Genomic DNA, 22,378 nt, shown 5'->3' on the forward strand with positions numbered 1-22,378 from the left:
AGGGAGCAGAAACTGTCTTCTGAAGGCCACGAGGAGCCCTGCTGGTTTCCATGAGGGTCCCGAGGTTGGACTTGGAGAGCTTGGCAGTGGTGTGCAGGGTGGAGAGGGCGGGGCTCAGGCAGAGCCCACTCAGGGCCTTAGGAGGGGAAGGTGCCTGTGGACACACACAGTGGGCCCAGGGGCAAGAGGACAACAATTCCATGATGCGGGAGTGCTGGGGAGCATAGGGTGAGGATTCTGGAAGGACCTCCGGAGTTCTAGCTTTCCACTGGGTCATGACACCACCCACTGAAGGATGGGACGGATGAAAAGGATCAGGTCTCAGAAACTGTACTCAGTTCAGTTTTGGCCATCTCGCTTGTAAATTACGGAATTCTTCATGCTTCACCCGGGAGTGCATCAGAAGGATGAGGTCTTCTCACTGGCATTTGTGGAGACTTGCTTCCTGAATGTATTATTCCTCAAAGACGTCACATGTCCTCGGTGTAGCAGGGACTGTTTGTAGGAGGGACTGTTAACACCTTCATGGTGGGGAAAGGAAACCAAGGCTGGCGCTAGTTAAAAAGCAGAGTGTGGGGACCCAGAGGATGCGCCTGGGTGAGCGACACCAGATCTAGTGTTTTTCCACTAAAATCCCCCAGGTTTTTTCCAGGGCTGCCTGAACCCCAGGATGGAAAGTTAGGTGATACCAGCTCCCACCCCCCTGCAGCTTCAGAATGCCCATAGCAGGGGGTCAGCCAACTGAATGGCAGCTCCTGGTGTCCTAAGGTGAGGTTCTGGTGTCAAGCGATCTAGGGAGGGTGGTGGGGTAGGGGCAGGTCTGGATTCCTGCCTCTCTGCATCCTCCATCCCAGCTACTCGGCCAGTGCCCACCCGTGTCTGGTGGATAAGTTATCTCTTCTGAGATGTTTTTGCTTGTGAAAATGCCCTTGCCATGGGTGAGAATGGCATTTTGTGTTTGACACATATGTTATTGATGTGTGATACTGTATGTTACTGGTTCAGTTCAGTCGCTCAATTGTGTCCGACTCTTTGCATGAACTGCAGCGTGCCAGGCCTCCCTGTCCATTACCAACTCGCAGAGTTTATTCAAACTCATATCCATTGAGTTGGTGATTTCATCCAACCATCTCATCCTCTGTCATCCCCTTCTCCTCCCACCTTGAATCTTTCCCAGCATCAGGGTCTTTTCAAATGTGTCAGTTCTTCGAATCAGGTGACCAAAGTATTGGAGTTTCAGCTTTAGCATCAGTCCTTCCAATGAATATTCAGGACTGATTTCCTTTAGGATGGACTGGTTGGATCTCCTTGCAGTCCAAGGGACTCCCAAGAATCTTCTCCAACACCACAGTTCAAAAGCATCAATTCTCTGGTACTCAGCTTTCTTTATATACCAGCTCTCACATCCATACATGACTACTGGAAAAACCATAGCTTTGACTAGACGGACCTTTGTCAGCAAAGTAATGTCTCTGCTTTTTAATATGCTGTCTAGGTTGGTCATAACATTTCTTCCAAGGAGCACCATATGTTATGCTAATATAATAAATATAACAGGAAACTTGGGAGGAAATCTGCAATGTGTCTTTGTGTGATCCAGTTTTTTGGAAGGAATCAGTCCAGGATGGGAGAAAGAATGACTTAAGACAGGAGTATCTGACTTGGAGGGCTTCCCAAGTGGTGCTACGGTAAAATCCCTGCCTGCCAATGCAGGAGATCTAAGTGATGTGCGTTTGATTCCTAGGCTGGAAGGTCCTCTGGAGGAGGGCATGGCAACCCACTCTAGTATTCTTGCCTGGAGAATCCCACAGAGGAGCCTGGTGGGCTACAGTCCATAAGGTGGCAAAGAGTTGGACGTGACTGAAGCGACTTAGCATGTGACTTGGAGGGGCATAAAGAGAGGGTCCCCCCTCTCTCCATCCTCCTCCCTCCTCTCTCCACCAGTATCTCCCACCTTCTGTGGTCTCTAAGGCTTGGGGCAGACCGGCTTTAGAACTTGTTATTAATAGATCACAGTGCTTATCTTCATGAAACAGAGAATTACAGACTCTTCAGTCGATGCCTGGTTAGCAGGCCAACAGTTTGACACCAGCTGGCTGTAAAAGGCATTTTTAATAAAACTTACCTCTGATTTAAAATAAAAATGCTGCCTCTGAGATTTTGGACTGCAACAGACGAGAAACTGACAGGTGGAATCTTTCATGCAAAACTTTTGCTGGAGCTAAAGGGAAATATCTGATAAGATTGCTTGCCCAGGGGGGAAGGAGTAATTGGGTTTTCTCTCTTGCCCCCTTGCATCTAGCCTGCTGTTATTATGACAGGACCACAGAAGTTCTAAAAGCTGAATCATAGTTTATATTTTTAGCATTTCTGAACTCTTGAGATAAGATGGAGGGAAGGAGTGCATTGGGGGAGTAAGTTCTTGCCTCTCTTCTGTGATAATTATTGTCTGCATGAAAGTGTGAGGGAAGATATTCAAACCTGATTTAGCTTGTGCACAGCAAACCGTCGGGGAAGCAAAGCCCTAGCTGAAGACCACAGGCTGAAGCCCAGGAGTCCATCTTTCAAAACTTTAAGACAGTGACCTCTCCTACTCTTGTGTGCGGATGGTCTGGAATTGTGTGTGTGGATGGTGTTACCATTTTCTGGGTCTTTCCAGATCAAATATGTTTATGTGTCAATCCTGTGGATATGTATTCTATGAATGCATGAGGTTCTGAAGAATTTTCTCCCTAGTCCTGTTCGTGGTGACAGTAGAAGAGGAGGAGGGGGAGGAGGAGGAACGGGAGGAGGGCAGAAGGGGAGGAAGAGAGGGAGGGGGAGGGGGGCAGAGGAAGGGGAGAGTGCTCTGGGCAGCTTGCAGCTAAAATAAAAGGAACTGAGATTATGACAAAATTATTCTGCCTCAGCTGTCATACTCCTTATAACAACAAGAAGTAACCTTATGGTGATTTTACTTATCAAACATATTAGCAAGTCTCCCTCTTTATTGTTTGCTTATAGGATGTCTTCAAAACCCTTGGGTAGTTTCTATGGGTTAAAAGTTCCAGGTAAGTTTGATCACTGAGGAAATAATTTTCTTGAAGGAAAGATGTGTCTGAGTTTTTAAGCAAAGAACACACACTTGAGGACAACCAAAATGCCATTTCTCTCCCTTCCTTCCCCTGGGCACTGAATGCCGGATCTGGGTCAGCCCAGTTGCTATCTTTATTTCCAGATGTGTGTCTTATGGAATGCGAGTAATATGGATTTCTCAAGTCTTCTGGCAATTTATTCCCCTTAGCTAAATTTCGCAAAATGATTTAAACCACCCAGTGCGTGGCTCTGAAAGCCAATAAAATGGGATGAAGACATTGGACATGACTTGGAAACAAGTGAAAGAGAATAGACCTATCTTCTTTCTAATATAATTTTATTTTAAATGCAAGTTATTGCTCTACTTTCCCCAATATCAGACAGCTGGTTCCTTCTTGAAGCAACTCGTGAAGACAGATGGACCAACCGTTTTCTCAAAGTCTTGGCTGCTTCCATGGCGCCATTTTCCCAACCCGCTCAGTGCCCCAACTTCTTCCCATGCCAACCTCCATTCTCCTGGCACCAAGCAGTTGTCTAGAGTTGACTTTTTATATTCCATTTAACATTGGGAAGATGAACATAAGGTGCCATACTGGATTATTGTATTCATCGACAGATGGATTTGCTCTATTTCCATAAGCGTTCATTCCCTTTGTGGAGCATCTGAGCCCCGGTACCTCCTTTAGAGTGTATAGTCCTCCCCTAGCTTTTCTCTTAAATTTGTATGTTGTGAGTTATGCCGTTAAATCGATGGGACTGGGTGGTTGTTACCTGGCCATTAGTCCATTTTTCTGTGTTCTACTATACATACCTATTTCTGTTCTTTAAAGCATGGAATTATTTGTAAGTAATCACTCTAGAAACAAACCTAGCATTTATATTAATTACAGATATCAAATCGGTATAAGAGAGGAAGGAAAATAAAGCGGGGATTGACAACTATTATCTGTGTCCTTTGAATTTTAGGACACTTTACCTTACTTCCTCACGTCGATTTTCTATCCAGAATCATTGGTTTATAGTTGGAGTACTTCTTTTATGAATAAGTAAAGAAAATACGGTACAATTATGAAAGTGAATAGACTATAGCTACACATAGCAACATGGATAAGTTCCATATACATAATCTCAGTGAGAAAAACAAGTTCCAGAAAAATATATGCAGTGCAACACCAATTATTTAGTTTAGAAATATGCAAAACAACATTTTATTATGTTAAAGGACACACAGACATGAAGGAAGAGCATACATCCATGTATGGGAACAATAAGTGCCTAAAACCACCCCTCTGGGGCAGGTAGTTAGTGCAGCCACTATGGAGAACGGTATGGAGGTGCCTTAGAAAACTAAAAATAGAACTACCATATGATGCTGCAATCCAATTGCTGGGCATATATGAGGTCAAAATTATAATTCAAAAGGACACATGCAGCTCTATGTTCACAGCAGCACTATTTAAAATAACCAAGCACTGACTCAATGGAGGGGCTAACCCCTCCCACAGAAGAGGGGTTAGCGCCACACCTAAAATACGGGCTTTCCGTTCCTCTGCCCCTCTGCCCCTTCACACCACACACACACACACGCTTCCCTCTGTGCAGTCCTGCCTCTTTTTCTTTCCATCTACTTTTTTTCCCCATGTAGACAATGCGTGCTAAGTCATTTAGTCATGTCTGACTCTTTGCAACCTATAGACTGTAGCCTGCCAGGCCCCTCTGTCCTTGGAATTCTCCAGGCAAGAATACTGGAGTGGGTACCCATCCCCTTCTCCAGGGGATCTTCCCTACCCAGGGATTGAGTCTTACATTGGCAGGCGGGTTCTTTACCACTAGCGCCACCTGGGAAACACATGTAGACAATGGACTTTTTTTTTTTTAATTGAAGCATAGTTGACTTACAATGTTGTGTTAGTTTCTGTTGTACAAGAAAAGTGAATCATATATATATATGTACATATATATAGATGAAACCTTTCCACATTCTTTTCCATTATGTTTTATTATATATATTGAATAGTTCTGCTTGCTATACAGTAGGTCCTTGTTGTTTATGTAGTTTATATATAGCAGTTTGTATCTGTTAACACCAAACTCCTAATTTACCCCTCCCCTCCTTCCCCCTTGGTAACTGTATGTTTGTCTTCTGTGTCTGTGAGTTTATTTCTGTTTTGTAAGTAAGTTCATTTGTGTCGTATTTTAGATTCCACATGTAAGTGATGTCATATGGTATTTGTCTTTCTCTGTCTGACTTCACTTAGTACGACCATCTCCAAGTCCATCCATGTTGCTGCAAATCACATTATTTCATTTTTGATGGCTAATATTCCATTGTGTGTGTATATATATATATACCCCCATCTTCTTTATCTGCTCATCTTTTGGTGGACACTTAGGTTGCTTTCATATCTTTGTTGTTGTTTAGTCGCCAGGTTGTGTCCAACTCTTTGTGACCTTGTGGACTGAAGCACTCTGGGCTTCCCTGTCCTTTACCACCTCCTAGAGTTTGCTTAAACTCATGTCCATTGAGTCAGTGCTTGGTTATTTTAAATAGTGCTGCTGTGAACATAGAGCTGCATGTGTCCTTTTGAATTATATTTTTGACCTCATATATGCCCAGCAGTTGAATTGCAGCATCATATGATAGTTCTATTTTTAGTTTTCTAAGGCACCTCCATACCGTTCTCCATAGTGGCTGCACCACGTCACATGCCTGCAAACAGTGTAGGAGGTTCCAGTATTACTACAGTATTATTACTGTAAATATTACAGTATTATTACAATAAATACTCCAGTATTTATTGTTTGTAGACTTCTTAAGGATGGCCATTCTGACTGGTGTGAGGTGATACCTCATTGGCTTTGATTATGAGAAATATTAACTGCTCCATTTGAAAATTACTTTTTCAAAACGTTTTTTGGAAGAGCAATGTTGCTCATATCATGTGTAGTTCATACTTCAGGTTGTGCTCAAAAGACTGAAATCAGTTAATACTAAAGGGAGCTGAGATTTGTTCCACATTTGTGGTTCTATTATTTGGGGGGATTTTGGAACTGTTGTTACAAGGAATTGTTTCTCCTAAACTGCAGAATTTGCTTAGAGAGTGTTTTTCTCCTTGATTTGCTAAAATTTGATTTCCTCTCATGGATTTTTCAAGGTGCGCCATGAGTTGTGTAGTTGCTCTTCAATTGTACCAAACTTTACTATAAACATGCACATTAACTCCCGTGTATACAGGGCAGTGATCTCTGCCTTTGATGGCTCCAGTCTTGTGTAAGCAAAAAGCATAGTGACTGATTAAACAGAGGGAAGGAAATCTCTTTCCTTCGCATGGGAACCCACAGTAAAGTTCCCATGAAATTATGTGCTGTGCATACACAAAATAGAAAACTGTCTACATAGCAGTCATTGAGCACAAATTTACCTTCACAAAGCAAAAATAAAAGTCAAACAGAGAGGGCACATCTACTGTATATTTATTTTTATTTTTTAAATAACATCACAGAGTATTCAGAATCCCTTTAAATAATGCTCTATGTGATCCCGCTTATATAAGGTACCTACAGTTGGCAAATTCTTATGGACAAATGTGGAGGAAGGGTGCCAGGGGCTGGGAGAGGGGGTATGGGGAGTTAGTGTTTCATGGAGACAGGGTTTCAGTTTGGGATGATTAAAAATGCTTCAGAGATGGATGGTGGTGACGGCTGTACAGCCACGTGAACCTCACTTAGTGCTACTAAATCATACGTTTTAAAATGGATTAAGTGTTAAATTTTATGTTATGTGTATTTTACCACAGTTTAAAAACAGACACTATATCCTGATACTTTCGACAAATTTCCCATTTACTGATCAACCTGAGCGTGCGTTCTTTCTGGATATTGAATGCATTTTGATTCTTTTCCTTTGGCTGTCCTGTTCAGCATTTAGATTATTTTAATAGCTAAAGCTATGCTCATGTTTTCCTCCCATGACAAAGAGTGGGAATCAGGTGTTCGTCTCTCATCGTCTGTTTGACAGCAGCCCTGAAGCCTCATGGGACTGGAAGGTGGAGTTACTCACATGGAGTTATCTTATCCTCCTGCTTCCTTGCCCACTGGCTTGGCCTTGCCCTCCACTGTGTTCAAATATAATGTACTAAACAGAAAACTTGAGATAGAGATAGAGCAACAGATCAGGAGACAACTGCCACTGACAAGGTAGTTTGTTATTTAATATCACAGATTTCAAGAGGAGAGGCAACCATGCCATGGGGGGCCAGGTGGGGAAGCTCTGGGGTCGATCAGGAGGCAGAGGGAGGGGGAAAAGGGTGAGAGCCTTTATTGTGGTTTCCATGAGAAGGAACAGGAGAGGCAGGGCCAGCAGGCTCAGACTTTGGATCATTTAAGGGCTCTGAATGTACGGGCTTCCCTGGTTGTCTGACTCCTCACCCCAGGTGACTAGGCAGTGGTGAGGTGGGGAACTGAATGCCCCACAGAGGGTGTGGTGGGAGGGTGTGGACTTTCTTGGCTGCTCGAAGGGGAATTGACCAGCCTTTAGCCAGGACCTCAAAACTGAGTCAAGAGAATGTTTCTAAAAACTATGTTCCATCCACCAGGCCATCTCTTGCCGGTAGAAAGGCAGAGTTTCTGGGTGGTACAGCACCACTCCATGTGGACTTGAGCATCCGTGTTTGAGCGGTGGCGGTAACCTGCGGCCGCCCCTTTCTCAAGGCTGCCTGCCGCCTCAGCTCAAGAGAGATGTCTTTTCCTGAACTGACTGACCCAGGTGGGTTGTTTGGCCCAATGCCACGAATGTTTCAGGATAGGGGTTCCAAATACATCACAAAAGGAGGTCCCTCACCTCAGAGCCTCTTCTGGGCTTAGCTGCTCTACACAGAGAAGAAACTTCACACTTGAGAGCACTGTTATCCACCTGGGAATGACCACCCAAAGGTGAAGAGTGTTCAGGCCTCAAATGGGTGAGGTGGGCATGAGAAACCAGAAGCAGGTTTCACAGAAGTAATGCCTTGTCCTCCATAACGACCCTTTAAGAGCATTGACCCCATTAGCACAGAACAAGAAATTCTCGACTCATTTATTCATTCAGGAATATTTCCATGAGAGGCAGCGTATATGATGGTCAAAGGCATGGGGTATGGCGTCCGGATGGCCTGTCAGGGGCTCCCCTCACTTATGGTCTGTGTTCTCAGGTGAACTGCTGAACCACTCAGTGCCTAGGTATCCTATGTGTCAAATAAAGGTGATAATACAAAGCTCATAGGATTCTTGTAAGGACTAAAGGAGAACACACTGATAGAAAGATCAGAGCTATACATGTTAAAGAGGATGGTGCTTATGGTACTTTACCATGTCATCTATGCTAGGTATTAAGACATGTGAGATGCCATCTCCATTCTCATGGAGTCCACTGGGGGAAATGGATATAAAAATAGGCAATTGGAGAACAATTGATGAGTTTTCTTATTTGGAGCATAAAGGAGGGGGTCACCTCACTTTCTGGGGTTATCTGGGTAGACAAGTCACATATGAAAAAAGACACTTTATTTAAGTATTAATGGATATACAAAGGGAAGACAATTCTCCGAGTAGGGAATAGCCCATGTAAATGACGGTGAAGCCTGATCAGTGTTTTAGAATGTGGCATACTCCGGAATTAAAAGCACAATATGTGGCAGATTGGGGGAGGTTAACAGCAGGTCGTAAGTTTACAGTGAAAACTCAAACCCAGATTCGAAAGAACTTGGGTCATGTGTATGTGTGTGGCTGGTAAAATTCAATAGTCTTGAAAGCTTTACATGCTAAAAACTGATAAATGGAATCAGATAACATACATTCATTTCTGCCTGTCATCTTTTATTCAGCATAGTATTTTTGAGGTTCATCCATGTTTTGTGGGTATCAGTAGTTTGCTCCTTTTTTAGTGCTAAGTTGTTTTCCTTTATAAGACTGTAATGTATTTATTCATTTTCCTGCTAATGGACATTGAGGATTGTTCCTACCTTTTGAGTAATGTGCCTAAAGCTTCTATGGACATTATTATATACATCTTTCCTGTTTTCATTTTACTTGAGTAAATCTAAAAGTGTAGTTACTGGGTCATAGTGCAGGCACATGTTTAATTTAATCAGAAACTTCCAAAATTGCACCATTTTATATTTCTATCAACATTTCTGGAGAGTTATAATTGTTCTGCATCATTACTAATATTAAATGTCATCTGTCCCTTTCATTTTAGCCATTCTGAATAGCCATTCATTGGCAATGTACTGGAGACTATTGGTATTGAGCAATTTTTCATGTGCATATTAATCATTTATATATATCTGTGTGTATACATATATTTGTGTGTGTGAAGTGCCTATTCAAACCTTTTGCCCAGGGTTTTGTTGGGCTTTCTGTTAACTATTAACTTTGAAGGAAGCTATTTATATATTTTGAAATCAAGTCTTTTGTCATGTATATTTATTCCAGCTATTTTCTCCTGCTCTGGGGACTTACCTGTCTATTTCTTAATGGTGTCTTTGGATGACTAAAAATTTCTGATTTTGTTGAAATCTATTTTATACCTCTACCAGATTTCTATGAAATTTGTTTACTACCTCTGTTATGTTCCAGTGATTGATTTTCACACACTAAATAATGTTGCTTCCCACACAAAGCCTACTTGGTCATGAAATATTATGCTTTTTACATATTGTTGGATTTGATTTGCTGCTGTTTGATTAAGGATTCTTTGCCTATGTTTAGGAGAGTAATTGGTTTGTATTTAGATCAGGGTTATGCTGCCCTCATAAAAATTGAGAAGTATTCCCTTCTGAAAGTTTGTGTAAAATTGGTATCTTCCCCCCTCTTAAATATTTGATTATATCTAACAGTAAAGCTACCTGACTTTGGCATTATTTGAATAAGGCTCAAGATTACAAATTCAACTTGTTTAAATAAATATAGGGTTTTCAGATTAAGTATTACAATTCTTGTCTTTCTGTGGGGGGGATGTAATTTGCATTCTTGGGGCTTTCCTGGTGGCTCAGTGGTAAAGATAGGTTTGAGCCCTGAGTAAAGAAGATCCCCTAGAAAAGGAAATGGCAACCTAGTCCAGTGTTCTTGTCTGGGAAATAGCATGGACAGAGGAGTCTGGAAAACTACAGCCTATGGGGTTGCAAAAGAGTTGGACACGACTTAGTGACTAAACAGCAACAATTTGCACTCTTGAGAAAATTTTCTGTTTCATCTGCCTATATTTACAATATATATGGTGTAACATTATTTGAAAATAGATTGCTTAATTTCTAAACATTTGGGGACTTCCTAGATATCTTTTTGTTATTGCTTTCTAATTAAATTATGTTGTGTTAAAAAAACATTCTTGGTATGATATTAACCATTTTTGAAGTTATTGAGACTTGTTTTCAGTTCAGTTCAGTTCAGTCGCTCAGTCGTGTCTGACTCTTTGCAACCCCATGAATTGCAGCACACCAGGCCTCCCTGTCCATCACCAACTCCTGGAGTTCACCCAAACTCACGTCCTTCGAGTCAGTGATGCCATCCAGCCATCTCATCCTCTGTCATCCCCTTCTCCTCCTGCCCCAATCCCTCCCAGCATCAGAGTCTTTTCCAATGAGTCAACTCTTCTCATGAGGTCGCCAAAGTACTGGAGTTTCAGCTTTAGCATCATTCCTTCCAAAGAAATCCCAGGGCTGATCTCCTTCAGAATGGACTGGTTGGATCTCCTTGCAGTCCAAGGGACTCTCAAGAGTCTTCTCCCACACTACAGTTCAAAAGCATCAATTCTTTGGCACTCAGCCTTCTTCACAGTCCAACTCGCACATCCATACATGACCACAGGGAAAACCATAGCCTTGACTAGACGGACCTTTGTTGGCAAAGTAATGTCTCTGCTTTTTAATATGCTATCTAGGTTGGCCATAACTTTCCTTCCAAGGAGTAAGCGTCTTTTAATTTCATGGCTGCAGTCACCATCTGCAGTGGCTTTGGAGCCCCCCAAAATAAAGTCTGACACTGTTTCCACTGTTTCCCCATCTATTTCCCATGAAGTGATGGGACTGGATGCCATGATCTTTGTTTTCTGAATGTTGAGTTTTAAGCCAACTTTTTCACTCTCCACTTTCACTTTCATCAAGAGGCTTTTGAGTTCCTCTGCACTTTCTGCCATAAGGGTGGTGTCATCTGCATATCTGAGGTTATTGATATTTCTCCCGGCAATCTTGATTCCAGCTTGTGTTTCTTCTAGTCCAGCGTTTCTCATGATGTACTCTGCATATAAGTTAAATAAGCAGGGTGACAATATACAGCCTTGATGTACTCCTTTTCCTATTTGGAACCAGTCTGTTGTTCCATGTCCAGTTCTAACTGTTGCTTCCTGACCTGCATACAGATTTCTCAAGAGGCAGGTCAGGTGGTCTGGTATTCCCATCTCTTTCAGAATTTCCCACAGTTTATTGTGATCCACACAGTCAAAGGCTTTGGCATAGTCAATAAAGCAGAAATAGATGCTTTCCTGGAACTCTCTTGCTTTTTCCACGATCCAGCGGATGTTGGCAATTTGATCTCTGGTTCCTCTGCCTTTTCTAAAACCAGCTTGAACATCAGGAAGTTCACGGTTCACATATTGCTGAAGCCTGGCTTGGAGAATTTTGAGCATTACTTTACTAGCGTGTGAGATGAGTGCAATTGTGTGGTAGTTTGAGCATTCTTTGGCATTGCCTTTCTTTTGGATTGGAATGAAAACTGACCTTTTCCAGTCCAGTGGCCACTGCTGAGTTTTCCAAATTTGCTGGCATATTGAATGCAGCACTTTCACAGCATCATCTTTCAGAATTTGAAATAGCTCCACTGGAATTCCATCACCTCCACTAGCTTTGTTCATAGTGATGCTTTCTAAGGCCCACTTGACTTGACGTTCCAGAGGTTCATGACATTGTACAGGAGACAGGGATCAAGACCATCCCCATGGAAAAGAAATGCAAAAAAGCATAATGGCTGTCTGGGGAGGCCTTACAAATAGCTGTGAAAAGAAGAGAAGTGAAAAGCAGAGGAGAAAAAGAAAGATATAAGCATCTGAATGCAGAGTTCCAAAGAATAGCAAGAAGAAATAAGAAAGCCTTCCTCAGTGATCAATGCTAAGAAATAGAGGAAAACAACAGAATGGGAAAGACAAGAGTTCTCTTCAAGAAAATTAGAGATACCAAGGGAACATTTCATGCAAAGATGGGCTCGATAAAGGACAGAAATGGTGTGGACCTAACAGAAGCAGAGGATATCAAGAAGAGGTGGCGAGAATACACAGAAGAACTATATAAAAAAGATCTTCATGACCCAGATAATCATGATGGTGTGATCACTGACCTAGAGACTTGTTTTACAGGTAACATATTGTTTATCTTGGGTAATATTCTCTGTGCACATGAAAATAATGTAATTTCTGCAATTATTTGGTATATGTTCTATAATGTCAAGGAAGTTATATTGATTGATAGTGTTCAAACATTCTCTGTTCTTACTTCTTAATGTCTACTTGATCTATCCCCTATTGGGAGGAGTATGTTGGAATCTCCGTCTATGATTCTGTCTGTTCTCTTTTTAGTTCTATGAAATAATATATTTCAATGCTGTATTATTTAAGCATTTTGATGCTTCAAGTATTTTGATGCTCTATTAAAAACATACACATTTAGGATCATTAAGTGTTCTTGACAAAGTGTCCACTTTATCATTATGAAATGTTCTTCTTTACCTATGTCAATACTCCTTTTTCTGAAGTCTACTTTATCTGGTTTGAATATAGTTATTTCAGGTTTCTTACGATTAATGTGAACTTGATGTATCTATTTCCACTTATTTACTTTTAACCTGTCTGTGTCTTTATATTTAAAGTGGGTTTCTTGGAAATATACTGTAATTTGATATTTGCTTTTTTGTCCAGACTGGCAATTTTGTCCTTTAACAGCAATCATTAATCCATTTATATTTAATATGATTACTATGTTTGAGTGTAAGTCTACTGTTTTGCTGTTGGTTTTCTATTTTTTCTGTGTGTATTTTTTTATTCTTTTTCTATCTTCATTTACAATTGAGTCTTTTTCAGTATGATATTTTATCACTTCTCTTAGATTATTACTATTCCACTTTGTTTTATTTTCTACAATGTTTGCTCTATGGTTCATATCGTGGACCTTTAATTTATCACAATCTGTATTCAAGCAATGTTATACCTTATATATTACAGATATAATTAATCTAAAGTCATATGTGAAAGGTGAAGGTGAAAGTCGCTCAGTCGTGTCTGATTCTTTGTGACCTCATGGACTATAGCCTGCCAGACTCCTCTGTCCATGGAATTCTCCAGGCAAGAATACTGGAGTGGGTAGCCATTCCCTCTCCAGGGAGCAAACCCAGGTCTCCCACATTGCAGATGGGTTCTTTACCACATGAGCCACCAGGGGATTTTTATCAAATATAGTAAGAATTTTACAACTATATACTTTTATTTTCCCTTCCTTTTTTTTTTTTGCTGTCATTCTTTTTCTTCTCTCTCTCTCTCTCTCTCTCTCTCTATATATATATATATATATATATATATAATAAACACAAATCAATAAGACTTTCAAAATTACATTATTGTTCCTTTTTCTGGGATAAACTGTTCTTTTTAATACCATGCTGGATTTTTACTCATTTATTTTTGCATCCATACTGGTAAATTAAATATAATGTTGTTTCTTCACACTGCCTGTCAGCAGTCTTGGCACCGAGGTTATATTAGACTTGTAAAGTGACGGGGTATGTGTCCCTCGCGTTCTCCTCCCAGGTCTCCGTCCGTCTGGGCTGCTGCAGCGACCTGAGGGCTGGTCTTGACCCATTCCCTCCTGTTTTGACATATACTTCTGCTCCCAACACAATTTCCCACAGTGCGGTGATTCTTCTAAAATACACATCCCTTGATAGTGGCTAAGGATCTATTTGTTTTCTGGGGTTTCTCTACACAACATTGGCTGCAATGATGTCATCTGGCCAAAAGACCAGTACTGAATCACAGCAGATTTTCTATCACCATATTCCGACTTCATGTGGAGTTTCAGTTGTGTCAATGATGGTATTAAGAGCTGCTGCCCCTCCCTCATTTTTCATGCAATTACTTGTATGCTGTGGTCTGGAGCCTGGTTAGATGGGGATATTCAGGGAATGGTCAGGGGTATGGCAATGCAAATGCAGTGACCTGACACTCGCTGTATTTTCCTGAATTTGGGGTCCAGGGCAGACTGTTACCACAGGCATATAGATAGTGTTTAAATAATTGGTAAAAAATCTGTCCAAAAAAGGTTGCCTCTTCATAGAGGTCTGGACAACCCTCCAAGATATAACTTGTACTGAGAACTATTCCTTCTGGAGATGCAGGCAAGGTGCCATTTCTGAAACTTTTGGAAAAAAAATAGGTCAAGTGCCACATGTTTTTTCCATTTTAGTTTATGCTTTTCACTGTTCTCCCTTCATCAGTAAATGGTGGGGTTCCTTTACCTTCCTGGTGCCCTTGTCGGAAGTGGGCTAATGCACTAAAAGGTAGTCATTCCAGTTTTATCAAGGAGGACATTGGGGCTCACACAAGTTGTGTAAATGGCCCCCCAACACGTGACTAAGCAAGGATGCAAAATAGGCCCCAGGGTCAGACTCGATTCAGAGCTCAGTGCTGTAGTCTCTCACCAGTGTCCTCGCAGGATTGACGTGAGGAATTGAATACACCCGGTAAAGTTGCCATTACTGGGGACCGAAGCGCCGTCTATAATTCATTCTAACAATTAGTGGAAGGTATTTTTGAGGACTGACTCGCAAGCCACCAGACCTTTTATCAGGTGCTGTGGGTGAACAAAAGGTGATTGGAAAATGATCCCCAGCATCACTGGCTGGTATGGATGAAAATCACACGGGATCAGACATGTGAACCTACAGGGCTACACCCACAGAGCAGCAGGAGCTGGGAGCAGGAAGGGGCAGGTGATTCATTTTGCCTGGCAGGGTTTTGCAAGACTTCAGAGAGGAAGTGGCAGTCGAGGTAAATGTTGAAGGAAGATTGAAATTTCATCAGCTAGATGATGTGGGCAGGGCACTTGGAATAGAGGGAGGGCGGGTTGCGGTCAGACCTTGGTGAACTCACTCGGGCAAGCTTCTGCTGGAATCACAGGGGGTCTTGGATTAATAATCAACCTTGCTGTCATTTCTTTGTTACTGTGTCTTTTCTTTGAAACGAATGGGGCTTTTTGATCTTTTATCCTTGTTTTTCTCCTTTCTGGGCTACAGTGGCATGTTGCTTTATTTTCCCCTGATAAATTGGTCCAGATAGCATTTCAGTTATCATTTATGGAACAAGGCCAAAATATTTCTTTCACACAAACCACTGACTAAATTGTCCTTTTCTTTCCCTTTTTCCACAATGACCTTTAGCCTATGTGTAACATCTGAAGAACTCCTTTGCGGTGACATTTTGCGGTCATTTATTGTTGAGTCAACTGCCTTGGGCTGCTGTCAGGGCTAGATAGCAAAGTTACGTGGCTGATTTCGAGCTGATCTGCATGTGCTGGTGTGACAACCAGGCCCCGTGGTGCATTTAACACTGTTTATTTCACACCTGATCACTGGCATATTCAGGAACAGACAGCACTTTTTCTGTCAGTTTCTCCTTTAGGGTTAGCTTAAGCCAGGGCTGTCTTAACTTTTGCTTTATTTTTTAAAATAAGAGAAAAATCTAGTTTCAAGTGGTGAATCACCAAAGTAGGATTTTAGAGGCTCATTCCTAGAGCAAGGAGGAGGGAGAAGGTACTTGATTAAATATATGCAAGCAAATATGTTTTGAATCTCATTACAAGAATATTTCTACTTCATAAGAAGTTGGAGATTTGGTTGTGGCCCTCAAAGAATGTAGAATCACAAAGAATTATATTAAAATGTTAGATATTAATATTAGACAACATAGCAAGATGTAATTGAGTGAATTAAAGCAGTATAAACTGTACACAGAAGTGTGAGTTGAGAAAGAGCCAAGTCTACATTTACTTGATCTAGGTCAGTCATGACTTTGACCTCCAGCGAACATTTCATACAACCGCAAATAATTTTCCAACCACGTGCATGCCTGTATACTTAGGGTCTTAAAACAGATCTTAAAATAAAACGGTAACACACTGACTCTAAGAAGAAAGAATTTGTATTCTTGCTTTTCCATTGTTTCAATGTTGAGGGGGAACGGCAGGCTGCTCAGGAGGACAGATGTCCAGAAGACAAGGGGTGCTCGCCAAGCGTGGCTGGGATCTGTGCTGGGCAGGGGAGTGGAGGGACGGATATTTTGACTGAATGAAGATTTCCTTTAACCACATTGCAAGGGAGGCAAAGAGGAGAACAGCCTGGACTTTTATCCCTTCACCATGGAAATTTCTAGAGTCAATTGAAGACCTTGAAACAAAATGGAATTTGGAAATTGACGTTGGAAGTCAGCAAGTTGACAATTTGCTGTTGTTCAGTCGCTGTCATGTCCAGCTCTTTGTGACCCCATGGACTGTAGCCCGCCAGGCTCCTCTGTCCATGGGATTTCCCAGGCAAGGAGTGGTTGCCATTTCCGTCTCCAGGGGATCTTCCTGACCCAGAAATCCAACCCACATCACCTGCATTGGCAGGCAGATTCTTTACCGCTGAGCCGTCTGGGAAGCCCTAGAGCTGAAAATAGTTGCTAACTACTTCCATCAATAAATAATTAGACCAGATGGGACAACCAGGCAACAAATAATACCAGAAAATTTCCATAATACAGTGTGGTTTCCCTAATCTGTCAGTCACAAACTGATTGTCCATCCTGAGAATTATCATACTAGTTTCCAAGGCAGGAAAAGAGTAGAATTCTAACTTATGCTCCCTACTTAAATCTTGGGGGCAGTTGTTCTCAAACTATAGTGTGTATCACATTCACCTGGTGGATATATTTAAAACAGAGTTTCTGATTCCCCAGATAGGGTCTGAGATGCGGTATATATAAACAATGGAATACTGCTCAGCCACAAAAAGAGTGAAATAATGCCATTTGTAGCAATATGTGTAGACCTAGAGATGATCATAGTAAGTGAAGTTGTCAGACAGAGAAAGACAAATACCATATGATATCACTCACATGTGGGCTCCAAATTATGATGCAAATGAGCATGTTTACAAAACAGAAACAACCTCACATAGGGAACAGATTTATGGTTACCAAAGGGGAGAGAGGGTAGGGGAGGGGTAAATTAGGAGTTTGGGATTAGCAAGTACAAACTACTGTATATAAAATAGATGAACAACAAGGACCTACTGTGTAGCACAAGGAACTATATTCAATATCTGGTAATGCCCTGTGGGCTTCCCAGGTGGCTCAGTGGTAAAGAATCCATCTACCAATACAGGAGATGCAGAGTCAATCCTTGGGTCAGTAAGATCCCCAGGAGAAGGAAATGGCAACCCACTCCAGTATTCTTACCTGGGAAATCCCATGAACAGAGGAGCCTGGCGGACCACAGTCCATGGGGTCACAAAGAGTCAAACACGACTTAGCAACTAAACAAAAACAACAATATTCTATAATGGAAAATTATCTGAAAATGAAAATTATCTGTACATTATATGCATATATGTATAACTGAATCATTTTGATGTACACCTAAAACTAACACAACATTGTAAATCGATTATACATCAATAAAGGGACTTCCCTGGTGATCCAGTGGACAAGACTCCACCCTTCCATTGCAGGGGGCTTGGGATCGATGCTTGGTTGGCGGACTTGGTCCTGCATCCTGTGCAATGCAGCCAAATAAATAAATAAATAAGTCTCCAAAGCTCAGTCATGTCCGAATCTTTGTCACCCCATGGCTGTAGCCCACCAGGCTCCTCTGATATTTCCCAGGTAAGAATACTGCAGTGGGTTGCCATTTCCTGCTCTAGGGGATCTTCCTGACCCAGGGATTGAACCTGGGTCTTCCACATCGCAGGCAGATTCTTTATCATCTGAGCCACCAGGGAAGCCCCAAGATATATATATATAAAATCTGAGATATTTCTACCCAAAACAGAAACCTGAGCATAATCATGAGAAAATACCCAACAAACTCAAATGGGAGGAAATTCTATATACTAACTGACGTGTAATCTTCCAAAGTGCCAAAGTTATGGAAGTTAAGGGAAGACGAGAGGGCCATCCCATACTGAAGGAAGCTGAAGAGAGGAAAATTGCATTTACTGTGGGTTCTGAAGGGGCTGGCAGTCTACAAAAGACAGTATTGGGACATTTAAAAAGTATCAATGAAACCTGAGAATTTGGTGATAGATAGTCTTTGGTGGTTTCTCCTGCTTAAGTAGGTTATGTACTTGTTGGTAGGAAATACACACTGAAGTATTCAGGAATGAAGGGACATAGGGTCAACTCTCCAATAATTCAGAGGTAAAAAAGTTCTTCATGTTATATTTGCAGCTCTTCTGAAACTTGTGATTATTTAAATCCACTGAGGGCATGCATTTTGGTCCATGAATCAGGGGAGACGTACACACAATGCTTGATTGTTTGGGTTGTTCTTGAGGTTAGCACTCTATAACCACAAAATCCTCTCCCATGTCTTTAGAGGTCATAACATATTCCTGGTGCTTCCTGCAAGTGGGAGGCGGGGTGAGTCCAGGGGGAATATATATCCTTCCTCGGGATAGCACAGTGTTGGGTGAAAATAAGAACAAAGCAACACAAAGCAAACGCTGGCTGTAGCCCACCTGGTAGCTGTCTGAGCCTCGCTGCTCTCTCTATTAGATGCTGTTGTCATGTCCGACTCCTTGTGACCCCACGCATGTAGCCTGCCAGGCTCCTCTGTCCATGGGATTCTCCAGGCAGGAATACTGGTGTGAATTGCCATTTCCTTCTCCCAGTTACCTTCCTGACCCAAGGATCACACCTTTGGCTCTTGCCACATCTCCTGCGTTGCCTGCGGATTATTTACCACTGAGCCATCAGGGAAGCCCAGTAGATGCTGTGGGTTGTCTAAATCTGCTCAGGTTAGATGGTGCCCTGACTGTGCTTCTGGGCAGATACTGTGTGCGTGTTTGTTAAGTCTCTTCTAAGTCAAAACATGAGCAGCATACGTAATTTCTATTTGTGTTTGTCTACTCTGTCTATTTGTGTTTGTACCCAGTAGGTTTCTATACACAAATAGAAGGAACCTTTGTGCTTAGTGGATTTGTTTTTATTTCCTTCCAGTCAATCCTATGAGTGAATAACTGCATTCAAACATTTTTTCAGGATGTAATTTTTTAAGCTGAAGAGTCTTGTCTTTTACTTCTGTGCTTTGTCCCTCTCCAGGGGGACATCCATAATCCCATGTTGGCCTGCAGGCTCACCCCCTCTGGCTGGTGGGGCCCGAGTTTTATCTCTGGTTAAGGCTGTCATTTGATGGCTAATGCTTATTAATGCTTCACTCTAGGATAGAAAAGAAGTTGGCCTTTTCGGCACTAAAGGCTTCAAATGATAAGACTCTTGGTTAGCTTCTCCTGCCAGCTTCAGGCAGAGGCCTCTTCTAGAAGGACTGCGCTTCTTTCCTTTCCTCTCTGCTTGAGGCAGGGCAAGGCTGGGCCTAGTGGGGGGGTGCACAGAGGCACCAGTACATAGAATTCAGCTCTCAGGGTTGTGCATGGGCAGGGTGAGTGCCTTCTTAAATGTACCGTAGACCCAGGGGAAGCTAGTGGTAAAGAACCCGCCTGCCAATGCAGGAGACGTAAGAGATGCAGGTTCGACCCCTGGGTCAGGAAGATTGCCTGGAGGAGGGCATGGCAACTCGTTTTAGTATTCTTGCCTGGAGAATCCCATGGACGTAGGAGCCTGACGGGCTACAGTCCATAGGATCGCACAGAGTCGGACACGACTGAAGTGGCTTAGCATGCACACAGGCACCTCACTGCCTTGTCTTGGTCCTGGCCATGCAGCCCGGCTCATGGCCATCTGGGTTCATCTTCATTTTGTCAGGAAGCAACCAGCAGGGCACTTCCTTGGTGGTTAAGAATCCGCCTTCCAATGCAGGAGACTCAGGTTCGATCCCTGATCTGGGAACTAAGATTCCATATGCCCTGGGGCTACTGAGCCCACTCGCCACAACAGAAAATATACTACTATGTTGCAACAAAGATCCCCTGTACCGCAATGAAGACCCAGAATAGCCCCCCCACCCATATTTTAAAAAGAAGCATCCAGCAGATGCCAGTGCCCTGAATTCTCCCCGCCATACTTTCTGATATCACAGCTTCTTTTGGCAAGTAGCATTTCCAGGGTACAGTCGGTGACAGTTTCATCACGTTTTTCCCATCACACAAGATACCAGATTTCCATCCACATGCTGAAAGCTCTATCTTCTCTCTTTGGCCAGGTTCTCACTTTGGTTCTGTTTCTCGTAGCATCCTACTTGCAGGTAACAAATTCTGTATCAGTGAGGAGTCAGTAACGAAAGCCTCCATATAGTGCTGATGAGGATTTTCTTTTGAAAATTTTCTTTTCTCTTGTAATGAGAACCCTGGAAGCAGGCAGCCCAAGGTCGGCGTGGTGACTTCCTGAGACCTAGGATCCTTCTGTCTTTCCACTGAGCCGTCCCTACTGTTGCTTATCCCCGATGTTCACAATATGACTGTCTCTTCTCCAGCATTACATCTGCATTCCAGGCAGAGAGCAGACAAGGGACCAAAGGTGCATGCCTGAGGAGTCTACTTCTCTAATAAGTAGATTTCTCAAAGCCCAGCCAGTAGGTCATGCTTCCATCCCACTGCGTCCTTCAGGAATCCTAACTGCAAGAGAAGCTGAAATCTAGTTGTTGCTGTTTTTTTATTTTGATTTGTTTTGTTTTAGTTTACTTACTGTTAACTAAGCATATTGCCATCCCCAGTAAGAGTTTGGTTATGATGAGGGGAATAGCTATTGGGTAGAAAACTGGGAGTTTTATCACAGTTCTGCTTGGCTCCTTTTGCAAACACATCACTTCACGAGACGGAGAATAGCCATCAAAGTGGCCTTTGGCAGGCTCCACCTTGCAATCCCGCCTTATCATCCCTACCACAGAAAGGAAACCTTTTCTTTTGCTTCCCGTGTGTCAGTCTCAGGGAGGACTCTGGTTCCTTGTGGGGGACATGTCCATCCCTGTGGTCATGGGAACATGGGCCACGTTTGTCATCTCTGCCTTACACAGCGGGAGGGGCGGCTTCCCTGAGGATGGGACAATGACAGAGGAAAACAGGTGGCTATGGCTGCAGACATTGCTGTCCTGAATTTAGAAAGATCTGATTAGTTAATATATATTAACAAAGACAAAAAGAGAGGCCTGTCTAGGTGGAAAGGAAATTATATTTGAGGCAGAAAATGTACAGGGGAACCTGGGTAGCAGGAATCTGTACTTGCCCCTCGTAGCAGCCCATGGGTGTTTCCTCTGAGAGGGTTGGACTGTATCTTTGCAAACAGCCTAGGGCGCATCAACAGCAACATTTACAGGGTTATAAAGAAAAGCAGTTCTTCATGGAACAACTTAGAATCTCAGCAGCCATAGGAAGTTTTACGTACCATTCCTGGGCACACATCTGGACAAAACTCTAATTCAAAAAAGATACATGCACTCCAATGTTCATTGCAGCACTACTTACAATAGCCAAGACATGGCAACAGCCTAAATGTCTATCAACAGACAAATGGATAAAGAAGATGTGGTGTGTGTGTATTCAGTCTTTCCCAGCAGCAGGATCTTTTCTAAGGAGTCAGTTCTTTGCATCAGATGGCCCAAGTATTGGAGTTTCAGCTTCAGCATCAGCCCTTCCAATAAATATTAAGGACTGATTTCCTTTAGGATGGACTGGTTGGATCTCCTTGAAGTCCAAGGGACTCTCAAGAGTCTTCTCCAACACCACAGTTCAAAAGCATCAATTCTTCGGTGCTCAGCTTTCTTTATGGTGCAACTCTCACATCCATACATGAGGAAAAACCATACCTTGACTAGATGGACCTTTGTCAACAAAGTAATATCTCTGCTTTTTAATATGCTGTCTAGGTTTGTCATAGCTTTTCTTCCAAGGAGCAAGTGTCTTTTAATTTCATGGCTGCAGTCACCATCTGCAGTGATTTTGGAGCCCAAGAAAATAAAGTCTGTCACTGTTTCCATTGTTTCCCCATCTATTTGCCCTGAAGTGATGGGACCAGATGCATGTGTGTGTGTGTGTGTGTGTGTGTATATACACACACACATTATATGTATATATATGT

General features: G+C 42.3%; 1 protein-coding gene across 3 annotated transcripts in view; it reads left to right on the forward strand.

Moving 5' to 3' along the window:
• DISC1 (DISC1 scaffold protein) overlaps positions 1 to 22,378 on the forward strand; it is a 412,213-nt gene that overhangs the window by 255,499 nt on the left and 134,336 nt on the right. The gene's annotated exons all lie outside the window — the stretch shown is intronic.

The sequence above is a fragment of the Bubalus bubalis genome, chromosome 4 (assembly GCF_019923935.1).
Source record: "Bubalus bubalis isolate 160015118507 breed Murrah chromosome 4, NDDB_SH_1, whole genome shotgun sequence".
NCBI lineage: Eukaryota > Metazoa > Chordata > Mammalia > Artiodactyla > Bovidae > Bubalus > Bubalus bubalis.